Source organism: Acomys russatus, chromosome X (assembly GCF_903995435.1).
Source record: "Acomys russatus chromosome X, mAcoRus1.1, whole genome shotgun sequence".
NCBI lineage: Eukaryota > Metazoa > Chordata > Mammalia > Rodentia > Muridae > Acomys > Acomys russatus.
The window spans coordinates 84,538,118-84,551,168 of NC_067169.1; the positions used below are offsets into that span (position 1 = coordinate 84,538,118).

General features: G+C 36.8%; 1 protein-coding gene and 1 pseudogene across 2 annotated transcripts in view; one reads left to right on the top strand and one right to left on the bottom strand.

The window, feature by feature from the left end:
- Positions 1-13,051, bottom strand: part of Ammecr1 (AMMECR nuclear protein 1) — a 112,975-nt gene that overhangs the window by 79,260 nt on the left and 20,664 nt on the right. The window lies entirely within an intron of this gene.
- Positions 9,707-10,562, top strand: LOC127184565 (protein FAM162A-like; annotated as a pseudogene).

Sequence of the window (13,051 nt, forward strand, 5' to 3'; positions counted from 1 at the left end):
TCAAATCCTCATATTCCTACTGCAACAGATGAGCTGGTTCTATCACCATGTCTTCCCATACATTGTGGACTTAGATCACTTGAAATTATGAGTGAAAAAAAAGCCCTTACTCCCTTATGTTGGTATGTGGTCACAGGAATGTGAAAAAGAACTATTACATAACACTACCATAACCCTACTGATTAAAGGTATTTTGCAAACTGTCATGTAGTAGACCCCTATCAATAACTCTAAATGTTACTATCATTTTGGCTCAGTGAGATGCTACTAAGTAGGTATGTAGCCTCTCAATTCCCTTGCTTACACACCTGGGAGAATAAGGGATATTCTAAGGACTGTTATAAATTACAATGAAAATCCTTCGGCAGGTATCTCATGAAAGGATTCCACATCTAGAAACTGTAAGCTTCTGGAGCTGATATGGGCACATCACAAGAGACTGTACCTTGATCACTCAAATGGTTCAGAGTTAAGAACATCAAGAAGGAAAATAAGAATAAGCATTGAGTGAAAGCACATTAGGCACCGAATACTATTGGGTGTTTTCATATGTGTTTTAACCTTCACAGCATGATTGGTTTACCTATATACAACTGTTGCATGTTTAGAAAAATGGTAAAAATAAGTTTAATTCTATCTTTGAAGACAGTAGTTTACTTGCTGAAGACATAATATAGAGCAGACATAATAGGACCAACCATGACTGTTTAACTTCAAAGACACAGAAAAGGCTTCTCATTCCCAGGTATGAGGCCACTTGTACATCATTTCCCTTCCTGTCATTTCACTCATATGGTTAATACCTGCGCTCAAAGATGCCTCTTTGCCACCAGGACCTAGATTATTAAGGAAAAATCTCTGAGTTGCTGATAAAAATTGCTTCTCAATTTGGGGAAAAGAGTTAAATCTAGCCCCTTGGTGCAGAGAAATAGGAAATAATCTATTGAATATAGATAAGATGACTTCCAAAACTTGAAATATCTTTGTCAACTAGAAATGTCCATTTCTAGTATTGTCTATCTGATATTCTCTGGTTTAGAAACTCATATATAGCTGAGTAAGTAAGTGTTCTTCCTAGAAATACCTAAAAGAAATGCCTACCTTAGTTCATTTGGATTGCCATGATAAAATACCATAAAGTAGGTAATAAACAAGATAACAATAAACAAGACAAATTGATTTCTCAAAGTTACATTCACTGAATTTTAAGATAAAGGCACCAGTGGGTAAGTTGTCTGGTAAGGGTCAGTTGCTCACAGATAGCAACTTCTTGCTGTACTTTAACATGGTAGAAGAGAAAATATGAATCCTTGTGCCTTCTTTCTAAAAGGGCTCTAAGTCCTACTTATGAGGCTTATATGAAAACGTTCTAAGTCACCTCCCAGGGTTCTACTCCTTAATTCCATTAGCTTGAGAATTATGATTCAGCATATGAAGTTTGAGAGGAAATAAATATTTATATCATAGTGTTTGTCAAGATACCCTTTTCCAGCCAGGCATGGTGGCGCATGCCTTTAATTCGAGTGCTCGGGAAGCAGAGGCAGGCAGATCAATGTGAGTTCAAGGCCGCCGAGACTACAAAGCGAGTCCAGGACAGCCAAGGCTACACAGAGAAACCCTGTCTGAAAAACAAAACAAAAAGAGATTCTTTTTCCTGCATAGGAACAAAATACCAAAGAAACTTGAATCAAAACAAAATAAAACTGGACAGCAAGAAAATAGTTCCAGAGACAGAATGTTCTAAACAAAAGCCAGTTAAGTCAACACACAGAAGGTCCAGAGCAGGGGGGAAAAAAAAAGAATAAGTCATCAAACTTCAGGGCTAAAAATCTGACACCAAATGATAAGAGCAGGTGGGTAGAAAATATTCTTAAATTAGATCATAATGTAATAAAACTAAAAATTATTAACAGAATCTTGGAAAACACACAAATAGTGGGACATTAAACACATGTTCTTAAACAACAACTGGGCTACAGGAGAAATTTAAAAAGTAATAAAAATGCTTTAGTCAGAAGAAACTGGAAGCCAGGCACAGTGCCATACACACCTACAATCTCAGCACCTAGAAGGCTGAGGTTGGAGGACTGCCATGAAGTCAAGGACAGCCTAGACTCTGTGATTCTAGCTCTAGGAAAAAAAACCAGGGAAAAATAAAATGGAAAAAAAACATATCAAAACCAAATTTAAAAACAACTCTATTAGTAAAATAATAAAACTGAGTAAATCAATATAATAAAAAAGCCAAAGATCACTTATAAACAACAAACATTTATATTTCAGCTAGAGTAGAACCATCTCAAAACTTAGTAGAATAATAAAGATCAGAAACAAATAAAATGTCCTAAAAACAATAAAATAAAATAAGGAGAAACAATGAAAAAATTGAGTTTTTCTCTTTCTTTCTTTTTTTTTTTTTTTTTTTTTTTTGAAGAGAAAAAAATAGACAAACCCCTCGCTCAACTAATGAAGAGAAAGACTATTGGAATAAGATCAAAAATTAAAAACATTACACAGCTGATATCATCAAAACACAGAGTGATGTCCATGGACAATTCTATGTTAACAAACAGAATAGCTTAGAAGAACCTTAATTCCTAAAGACATAAAACAAGCCAAAAACAAACTGAAGGAATAGAAAATCTGAACCCATCAATATTAAGTAAAAGGACTAAACACAATAACAAAAACATCCCCAACTGAAAAAGTCAAAGATAGGTAGGTGTACATCACCACGGCCCAGGAAACCACAAGGCAATATTTCTATTAAATATAAGTACAAAAGTCTTCAGAAAAATATTAGCCAAACCCTATTCAGAAATACAGTAAGAGAATCAGGGCTGGAGCAATGACTGAGCCATGAAGAGCACAGGTTGCACTTGCAGAGGATCTGAACTTGATTCCTAGCACCTACATTGGTGGCTTAGAACCAGCTATAAATTCAGTCCCAGGGGATCTGACACCCTGCTCTCTTCTGACCTCTGCAGGCACCAGGCATGCACGTGATGCACAGACATCCACACAGGCAAAACACACATAGACATACAACTACAATAAATAACATTTTAAATATACTTTTTAGTATTTGTAAAGAAAACCACCTCATTTTAATAGTATTTTTGAAATGTAAAAATTTAACCAAGGAGATAAAAGGCTAGATATTCATTATAGTTCCTCTTGTTGCAAAGAAAGCCTCCAACAAAAGTCTATTAAGGGGTTCTTGTGACTCATAGTTTGCTGGTCCAGCCTTCATGGTGGGACAAGAGTGGGGGTGATGGCGGCTCTAGCTGTGGGGTAGATAGATGTGAGAGGAAGCAGAGCAATGGATGTTGGTGCTCAGCTCACTTCTTCCTTCTAATTCTACCCAGTACCCCAGCCCACAGAATGATGTCCCCACATTTATGGTGGCTCTTCCTTCTGCAGTTGACCTCTGGAAAAATGCTTACCAACAGTCCTAAGTGAGTCTAAATCCATTCCAGTCGACAGGGAAGATCAAGCACCAGAGCTATAGACTGAGAATATGACATCTTGATAGACAAAAAGAAAATATATGGAAAGCTATTCCATGTTCAGAAACTAGGAGAACTGTTGAGAAAATGACCATACTATTTAAAGTTATCTGCAGATTCAATGTAATCTCTGTCAATACTGTAATGTCCTTTTTCCTAGAAATAGAAAAAGAACCCTTAAATGTGTATGTAAGAAAAACAAGGAAATAGCCAAAGCAATGCTGAGCAAGAAGAATAAAGCTGGAACCAGTGTGCTCTCTGAATTCAAAACATATTATAAAACAACCACAATAAAAGCAGCCGGGCTGCTGCCATAAATGCAAACACATTAACTAACATAACAGCAAGAAATAAATGCGCTCATTTATGGTCAACTGTTTGTTTTGTTTTACAAAGAGCCTAAGAGTACACAGTGAGGGATGGAAAGTATCTTTTTAAAACAGTTTAATGAAAACTGGATATCCATGCGCAAAAGAATGAAATTAGACCTTTACCATATGCCACATACAAAAACTCCCCTGACCAAGGCTCAGGGTAATCAAACAAGAAGGGGCAAAAGAGGATTTGGGAAAATGCTATGAAATGCTGTCTTCTGGACATGACATGGCTGTCAACACTCTCGAACTCACAGCACAGAAATAAGCTGGCCAAAGTCCTAGCGTATATGGGTTATATCTGAGCCCCAAGCTCCGCGTATCACTAGGCAGCTACTGGCAGATACCTTCTGGGGGAGGGAAGATCATTCTTTTGTGAGAATGTAGCCACCTGTGGGTTTCCTTCCCAAGCTCTAGTGGACAGCTGGCAATTATGTTGCAATTATCTGATCTGTATGGCTTAGGAAGCTGATAACTGATACAATGAGACTGAATTGTATTTTAAAGCTGCAAGCATTATGCTGGGCAGAATCTTAGTACTACTAATCTAGTCAACTAAAATAAACTAATCTTATGTCCTCATAAACTACATATATCCCAATCACTTGCAAATCTGCTCCTCCTCCACCAACTCCCACTGTCAACTGCCAACTGTCAACTCTCCTGCTTCTGGCTCCTCCCACCTCCTGTGGAATCCCCATCTTCCAGTTCCTATCCTTCTGCCCAGCTGAATGGCTAAGCAAATATATATATATATATACATATATATATATATTATTTCTCTCATATATATTGTATACATGTATGGAACTCCCCAAAAGAAAGAAAAATAGAAAAATTCAAGATAAAAGACTTAAATATTATAAGATTTGAAAACAGAAAACTACTAGAAGAAAACAGAGAACATGCCATATATAATAAGCTTTTGACAGAACTGTAAACGCCACATAATCTCATCTCATATGTGAAATGAAATATGTAGATAGTTGGACTCATGCAAGAAAACTACTGGAGGCTGAAGGGCAGAGGGCATATTGGTTTCTTAGTCAAAGCATACCAAGTTATGACAGGAGAAATAAAATCTGTTCTCGACTGTCCAGTAGGGAGCCTGTCCATAGTCTGCAACAATTGCCAAGAGAATAAAATTCAGTCATCTAACGTGAGTCACAAGGAGTCACTAAAGAAAAAGCTTTTCCTTCTCCGACCTAACTCACTAAGAACTCTCAAGCAGTTCCAGTTTCTTCTCCAGTCCTGAAAGAGAGGCCACTTTGCTGCTTTAGGAGAAAGGACACCTGAATATCAGGACTCCAGGCACAATAGTGATAAAAACTGGCATAGTTTATTCTAATTTCTACCTGGAGCAGTTGACTCTTTGTTGGGTAACCAGGGAGGAATCCTTATTTTCCTGGCTTTCATTGTTCTGGGACAGAAATGAGCATGTATACTGCTGCTCTGAATTCTTTGTCTCCATCACTACATGCTCTTCAAATCTATGCAGCAACTTGTTACATGGTAGAATGTCAACATTACACCCATGGAGGATTACTGTGTTACATAGAGGCAAGTCATTGCAGGGATTTCAGACATAGGTTGCCTATATTAAGATAGACTCCAAACAAGCCTATGAGGTTTTCCTTTGTAGAGAGAATTGGTTAGAGTATGCAAGACAATCCCATAACACAAACAAGATGAGAACCCAGAGTGCAGTTGATCAAGTCAATTTAATATAAGAGACATGACGTGGCACCTAAGAACAGGCCCTGCTCTTGCTCAGGATCTGAGTTTAGTTGTCAGGACCTACACCAGGTGATTCACAGCCACCTCTATACAACTCCAGCTCCAGGAGATCCGATATATCCTTGTACCCTCCACAGGCACTGCACTCGTATACATAAAGACACAGAGACACGCATGTATAACTAAAAGTAAAAATTAATCTACAAGGAGAAAGAATTACGAAGCATCTTCTCTATTATGTGCCATGTTCTAGGAATCAAAAGTTAACAGGCTATCCACCATCCCTAGTCTTCAGGAGCTAGTAAGGGTGGGAGAAAAATTAAACAGAATTTTCTGCTTCTTTTTTTTCCTAGGGCTTCCAGATGTGGTATGAAAGGAATATATGGTAAGAATGTAGCTATGAATGAGAAATGTGAAGAAGGCCAATTACCCAATTTTCAAGTTCAAGTTATGGAGGAAGTATATTATATCCTATTTATGTCTTGGAGCCATCAGAAACCATAAATCAATAGAGGAAAAGGAAAAGAAAGGCCAGAGTAGTTAATTTTTTTTTTTTAGAAGACAGAGGACTTGCCAGATGGGCAGTTTTCATTCAACCAAGAGTCCATTCACTAAGACACTAGCATACATACCCTCACATGGATTAGCTTAGTGGAAAAAGAGAGAAATAATGGGATGTGAAGCATCCAGCCAGGCACACGTCACAAACTGTGTTCTCTTTCAGTAGCATTAAACTGGAGATCTGGACAACTTATGTCTTATTATTTGCACTCTTTTGTTCTTCTCAAATCTAACATCACCACTAATTCTTATGTAGACCAGAGCCCTCTCTGGGCTGTACACTTCCAGTGATCTCTTTAACAACACCTGGTTTTATTATATGTGACTTTCCCTTACTCTGTTTCATCCATATACGTCTTACAGCATTCTCCTGTAGGTCAGAAAACGAAATAAACATGACTGAACAAATGCTTTCATTTCAAGTCATTCCAATAATCTGGAACACACTTGATTTGAGCATTCTCAAATATCCTTGTTACCTTGTTCTCTGAATAAAACTAGTCATTCAGCCCAGCCTGTGGCCCTCAGTGACTGGAATATCTAACTGTCATCCTCACAAATTCTAATCACTATGACTTGAGCTATAATTCAAGCCTATTCCTGAATCCTTCCTCAACATACAGTTCATTAACTGAAAAATGACCACTATGTACACTGCCATTCCCATTGTCTAACATACTTATTCAACTCACCATGTGACATTTCTGCTCCTTAAGTTCCCAACTTCTAAAACAACCTACTCCACTAAAAGCAATGGAGTAAAATGAAAAAGGCATACAAATGAGGGGACAGGTCAAGAAAGGGTATCAAGATCATAGTAATATGTAGCACAAAGGTCCCTCACAAAAACAAGAATAATGGCAAGTGACAGTCATTTCTCTATATATTTAAAGTTGGATAGTCATCATTAAGTTGTCTTTATATACATATGTGTATAGGAATCATTACCGACATACAAATATGTGACACATACCTCACTGCCACAGAAATAGTCAACCATTCTGTTCCCTAGAAAAGATCGCATGTTGACATATGCTCTGCTATAAAACTACATGGGTTTATTTGATGGATATGCCAAGTATTCAGACCAAGATCACTATAAGGTATGTGTGCATAAACACACATAGTCACATCATCAATGTGCCCATCCTTGTCACTACTATAAAAACTTGTGAAACAAAAAAGATACCTTCTATTATTTACATTCCTACTAGTATGCAATAAGCTGTCAAAAACATACATAGCATTGGAATGATAGCTGACAGTGATAATTCAAATTCAGGAGAAGATTAATGTTTAATCATAAAAATTCTCAAAATCAACATCCTGCATGTTAAAGCATTCTTATAATTATACTAGAAGTAATACTGTAATTTACTTAGTGTAGCCAAGAATTTATAGAATCATGATTCAGAGTTGTACATAATCTGATTTTAGCAATAATGTTGAAAAATAAGCCTACTGGAATCAACCCAACATGCTGTATTTTCTGAAATACAGGTAAAGGCTTGTTATAATTAACAGCAGGTTAACAGAGCTTCTATGAAACAACGCTTAGTCTCACATTGAACCCATAATCCTTTGTTGCTTTGGTTCCAAGAAAATTGTTTACAGCAAATAATCAAGAAAAAAATGTTTTCTCCAATTCTCTTTAGGTACTAACCATCTTTTATAATGAAAAATATTCATGTGCTGCTAGTAAAGCATTTCTCACTTGATAATTCACTGTAAACATTATAAATGAAGAATAATCTCTTTCACAGTCTCTTTCAACACAACTTCTACTACTATCTGCTTAATTATTACATATACCTCCCCATTATGAATGTCAAACAGGTCATTCTCTCATCTTAGGATTACTTTTCAGAACCATGCCATTTTTACAGCTATTGTTACCTATTTTCACTTGTCACGTGTGTAAGATATCCTGATCTGGCTCAACAGTCAATCTACTAATTTTATTTATTAATACAAAGTTTACTCAGAAGATGATGTATTTACCCAAACAGTATAGTTTCCATTCTTCCTTCTCTGCTTATAGCAGTCATGTGTGTGTGTGTCACATGTGATTCCAGTGATATGTTTTAACGAAATATTTAATATAAATTCATAAAGCATTTCTAGTGCTTAATAGTTACGATACGGTCATTCTTAAAAATGCAATTTCCCTCCTAAATCAATGATAAATTAAGATCTGATAAAAATCAAGGATTGCTATGATATAAAATATATGCGCTATCTCAGAACTATACTTATTTAACATAAACACAAAAGCACATAATAAACTTTAGGTTTGTTCCAAATAGAGCTTGATATGCTTTCTTTGACCTATAAAAATATAAAATTATTTCAAATACATCAAGTTCTTAAGACACCCTTGTAAAAAATTATTCCTCTTCCAATATTATAATATTCAATGGAACAAAAACTCAACAACTTGCTTATTCACAAGAAGTGCTGTTACTCTGGTTTTTCTTCCCAAAGCTATAATCCTTCAAGCTTTTGAAACTGCAGTACTCCGTCATTAGCGGGTTGATTTCATAGCATATTCCTTTGCTCCCTTGCAAGAGTGGTGTGTGTGGGTATTTTAATTCAAGTAATTTGAGTTTTCAAATTTCAAGACACTTTCTTAAAGTGTTCAGAAGCAGATTGAAAATTCATTGCTCATGGCTTTCTTAAAGAAATGTCAACAAAAATTCCTGCAGCCCTTTTATTTGAAAATGTTCCATGAGGAGAGGCGACCAAAGATGAAGACATGAGGTCTCTGGTATTGAGAGCTCACAATCCAATGTAAAGGGCAGACATATACACAATAAAAAATATACAACACCTGAAGAACAAGTTAAGAAGCTATGTGTGTGCTAACTCTGAAATGGGCAACTTCAAAGTCTCAAACTGGAACACTACTATCATGCTAAAGAATTTCAAAGTATACTGCACTATCAGACACGGATTCCAACAGAGATCCAGAGAATTGCATGTACAGGTGCTAAATGCAATTGCTCTGATTGCACTGTGTTTTCCAATGCATGTGTTTATAGGGCTACATACATCAAGAGGGCAAATTTTTCCTAATTGACACAGTAACATATGTTAGCAGTGGTTGTGAATATACAGATATGTCCTGTTTCATGTCCTTCTTTATGCCAGCAATACTATAATCTGAATGTTCATCAATAAAGAACTGATTAAATAAACTATGTTATACTATATAATGGTATACTCTGAAGACATTAAGATAAAAGACAGTAGAATAGTAAATTATATACTGAAAATTAATATCTTGATATTGATAATGCATTATATTGATGTAAGATGCTTCTCAGTGGAAGAAGCTATGATGAGTACATAGGAGCTATCTCTCATTTTACAGTATCTTACGAGTCTATAATTATTTCAAAATAAAAATGAAAAGTAAACAGAGAACTTGGCATTTGTAAATACAGTTGACAGAAGTATGTCCAATATTTGGAGTAGCAACATAACTCTAACTCAGTAATAGGCAGGATGGGGATGGCAGGGGAGAATGGTCCAGCCAACTCTGGAAGAGTTTGGCTGTTACTCATATTGCGTGATTCAATAACTATTCTCCTTGATATTTATACGAATGACTTCAATTTTTATGTCCACATAAAAACCCCATACACTGATGTTTAAAAGTGGCTTTATGCCTAATTGCCCAAACCTGGACAACTGGAATAAGTACACCATGTTATATACCGATAATAAAGTAATATTCAGCACTTAATAAGAAATGAACTATCAAGGGGCACTTGGTGACATTGACACAAGCACTTCGGCCACTGTGGGTACTAAGTGTGGGCAGAGCAGTCAGTCACAGGGAGCCTAGTCAGCCTGTGCCTGATGGCTGGATATTGTTTTAGGTTATGTGAAAAATGCTTCCTCGTCTCTAAGATTTACCAGAAACACTGACTTGAAGAGGATCAATGGATCTTGCACCAAGCCACAAGAAAGTCCCAAAGCTACAACCCAGTCTTATAGACACAGAGTGCCGCTGCACAAACCCATGAACTTTGAGAAGAAGGTACTGCTGTGGTCAGAAGGAAGAGATCCTGGAGACGATCTCTTTTGAGATGCTTGATGCCGCCAAGAACAAGCTCCAGGTGAAGGTCAGCTATTTAATGAGTGCCCTGACCGTGGCACAATACATCTATATGGTTATTGAGGGCAAGAAGGCTGCAAAAAGACATGAGTCTTCATCAACCTTGAACCTAGAAAGGAAAGCCCATCTGAAAGAGGAGGCAGCTCTACAGGCCAAAACAGAGTAGAAATGTTCCTGCTGGATCTGGAGAGCCCGGAGTAAGGTTGCAACAACCAAGCCTGCATTAGAAAGGATGTGATACGAGACTCACTTCGTTTTGCACAGCCTTATTCTACTTCCCTATTTCTGCTGTAGAGGAACGAATAAATTTTCTTAAAAAAAGAAATGAGTTATCAAGCCACAGAAAGACATGGATGAAACTTAAACACAAATTACTAAGTGAAAGAAACCAATCTGAAAAGGCTATCTACTACATGATTGCAATGACAAGGCATTCTGGAAAAGGCCAAAATATGGCAACACCAAAAAAGATCAATGGTTTCGGTGGTGGAAGGAATAAATAAAGCACAGAGGAGTTCTAAGACAGTAAAACTATTCTACATGAGCCTATGACAGGAGACATGTATATATGTGTGAGTCTGTAAAATGTATACCACAAAAGTGAGCCCCTCAGTGCCTGAAATTTGAGATGGTTTACCAATGTAGGGTCATCATTTTTTTAAAATGTACTCTTGATGTGTATGTGTGTGTGTGTGTGTGTGTGTGTGTGTGTGTGTGTGTGTGTGTGCGTGTCTGCCCCCAAAATAAAATTTTATAAAAGTGACTCCCAGCTGGACATGGTGGTGCACACCTTTAATCCCAGCACTCAGGAGGCAGAGGCAGGCGGATCACTGTGAGTTCTAGGCCAGCCTGGTCTACAAAGTGAGTCCAACACAGTCAAGGCTACCCAGAGAAACCCTGTCTCGAAAAACCTAAAAAAAAAAAAAAAGTGACTCCGAAAATCAATTCTTAAAAGCTGAGGAGAATGTGTAGAAAATTATGTATATAATATTCTACTTTTTGTATAAAACAACAAAGTATATGCACTATAAATACCAGTCTACACATAGAAACTCTCTGCAAAGGCGCAACCAATTGGATGCAATGACGGTTACCTCTGCAGAGACAAATTAGGTAGCTGAGAGATGGGGCAGGGTTATGCTGCATTTTCTTCATACATTTTTGAACATACTATGTTTATATCATGAGCATATACTATTTCCTCAAAAAAGAAGTCTTTTTCATGGGCGCATTTTCCCTGTTATAAACTTTATAAAGGTAGCTCCTCCATCTTGCATATTGCCTTTCACCCAGCTGAGTTCTGGAGATCATGGGATGGGATTTAGGGATAGGCTTGTTTTCTGCTGACGCAGTATTCTGAGCTACACTATGAGCTACTCAAGCGCAATGTACCACTGTACGAGCTGTTGCTGTCACAGTGACTGACACAGTATCAGACACGGACCATCACCAATTAATTCAACCTATTAGCCTGACCCTTCCATTTGACTTACTCTTAAATCCCTAAAAAAAAATCCCTTACCGACAGCACTGCTCCTGTGGAAATGAGTTACTTATACATTTCTTTGTTATGATAATATCTTTCTATGTGTCTGTGAAGCATGACCATATGTCACCTTTGCTAAAATTCCCTAAGCCTTATTTGGACCTCTATAAGGCAATTAGGAGTTTTCTGAGCTTCTCCACTTAGTTCTTGCTCTAGAGAATAACTTTCTTAAGGGTAGGGATGCCTTTGAATCTGTCATAGCATTCCTCACAGCAACTATTATGTAGGTCACTCATCTTGGAAGATAGTTTATTTAATTAACATTTCAAAATTTAAAAATTAAGTAACTATAAAAATAGAATTGAAAGCCAAACTCATTTGCTTAAAATAGAACAGCGGTATTATTGTGAAGGCAATGAAAAGGATTTTATAAGTGTTATAGAAAGAAATTATGCACTCATAACTAACAAGGCTTTATCCCTTGAGGATGTTGTTTTGACTTTGTGGGTGGGAGACCAGCACTTCATGCATTAAGGAAAACTGTTTCCTTTCTCCTGCCATTCACCATGCAGAGCTTGCTTCGCAGCTGAAACATTACTACAAAATTGCTAAACTACTCTCTTGAAACTTGGTAAACAAATGCTAAATAAGGAGGCTAGGATCCCTGGAGGCAGATCGAAGATGGTAGTCCCTTCTGAGAGCACAAGTTCAATGGCTTCCTAGTAGCAAAGCATCTTGCTTTGTCTGTTCACATCCTGGATTCTGAAGGCCATAGAAACACGCATTGCTTGTGTGGTACTGCTCACAACCAACTCAAAATAACACTGAAAATTATTCAGTTTTTACTCATTTTGTCTGTCACATTTCCCCCGTTAAGTAAACTTAACAACAAACAAACCAAGGGAGAGCATACTTTCTTCCCATAGGAACAAATCAACAATATTGTTATATAAACTATAATATTACTTATGACACAGAACTTCATTAGTATATTCTGCAATTAATCAAGTTATGTAAGTTTGTGTAAGTTCCAAGCAGGCAAAGATTAAATTCACTTCAGTAGAGCTTTATCAACTTCAAATTATAAGAACTCATAGTTCACTTTAATGTTCTGAGAGCTGATTGTTGTGAATTTTTAAGTATCTTATTAAAGTTTATTCAGAAAGAAACTAAAATATTCTACATAGGCAAAATATTTGTACCTAGTTAGAATAAATGAAAGAAAGTGTTAAATAAAGCTTAATTTTGGAAATAGCATTTA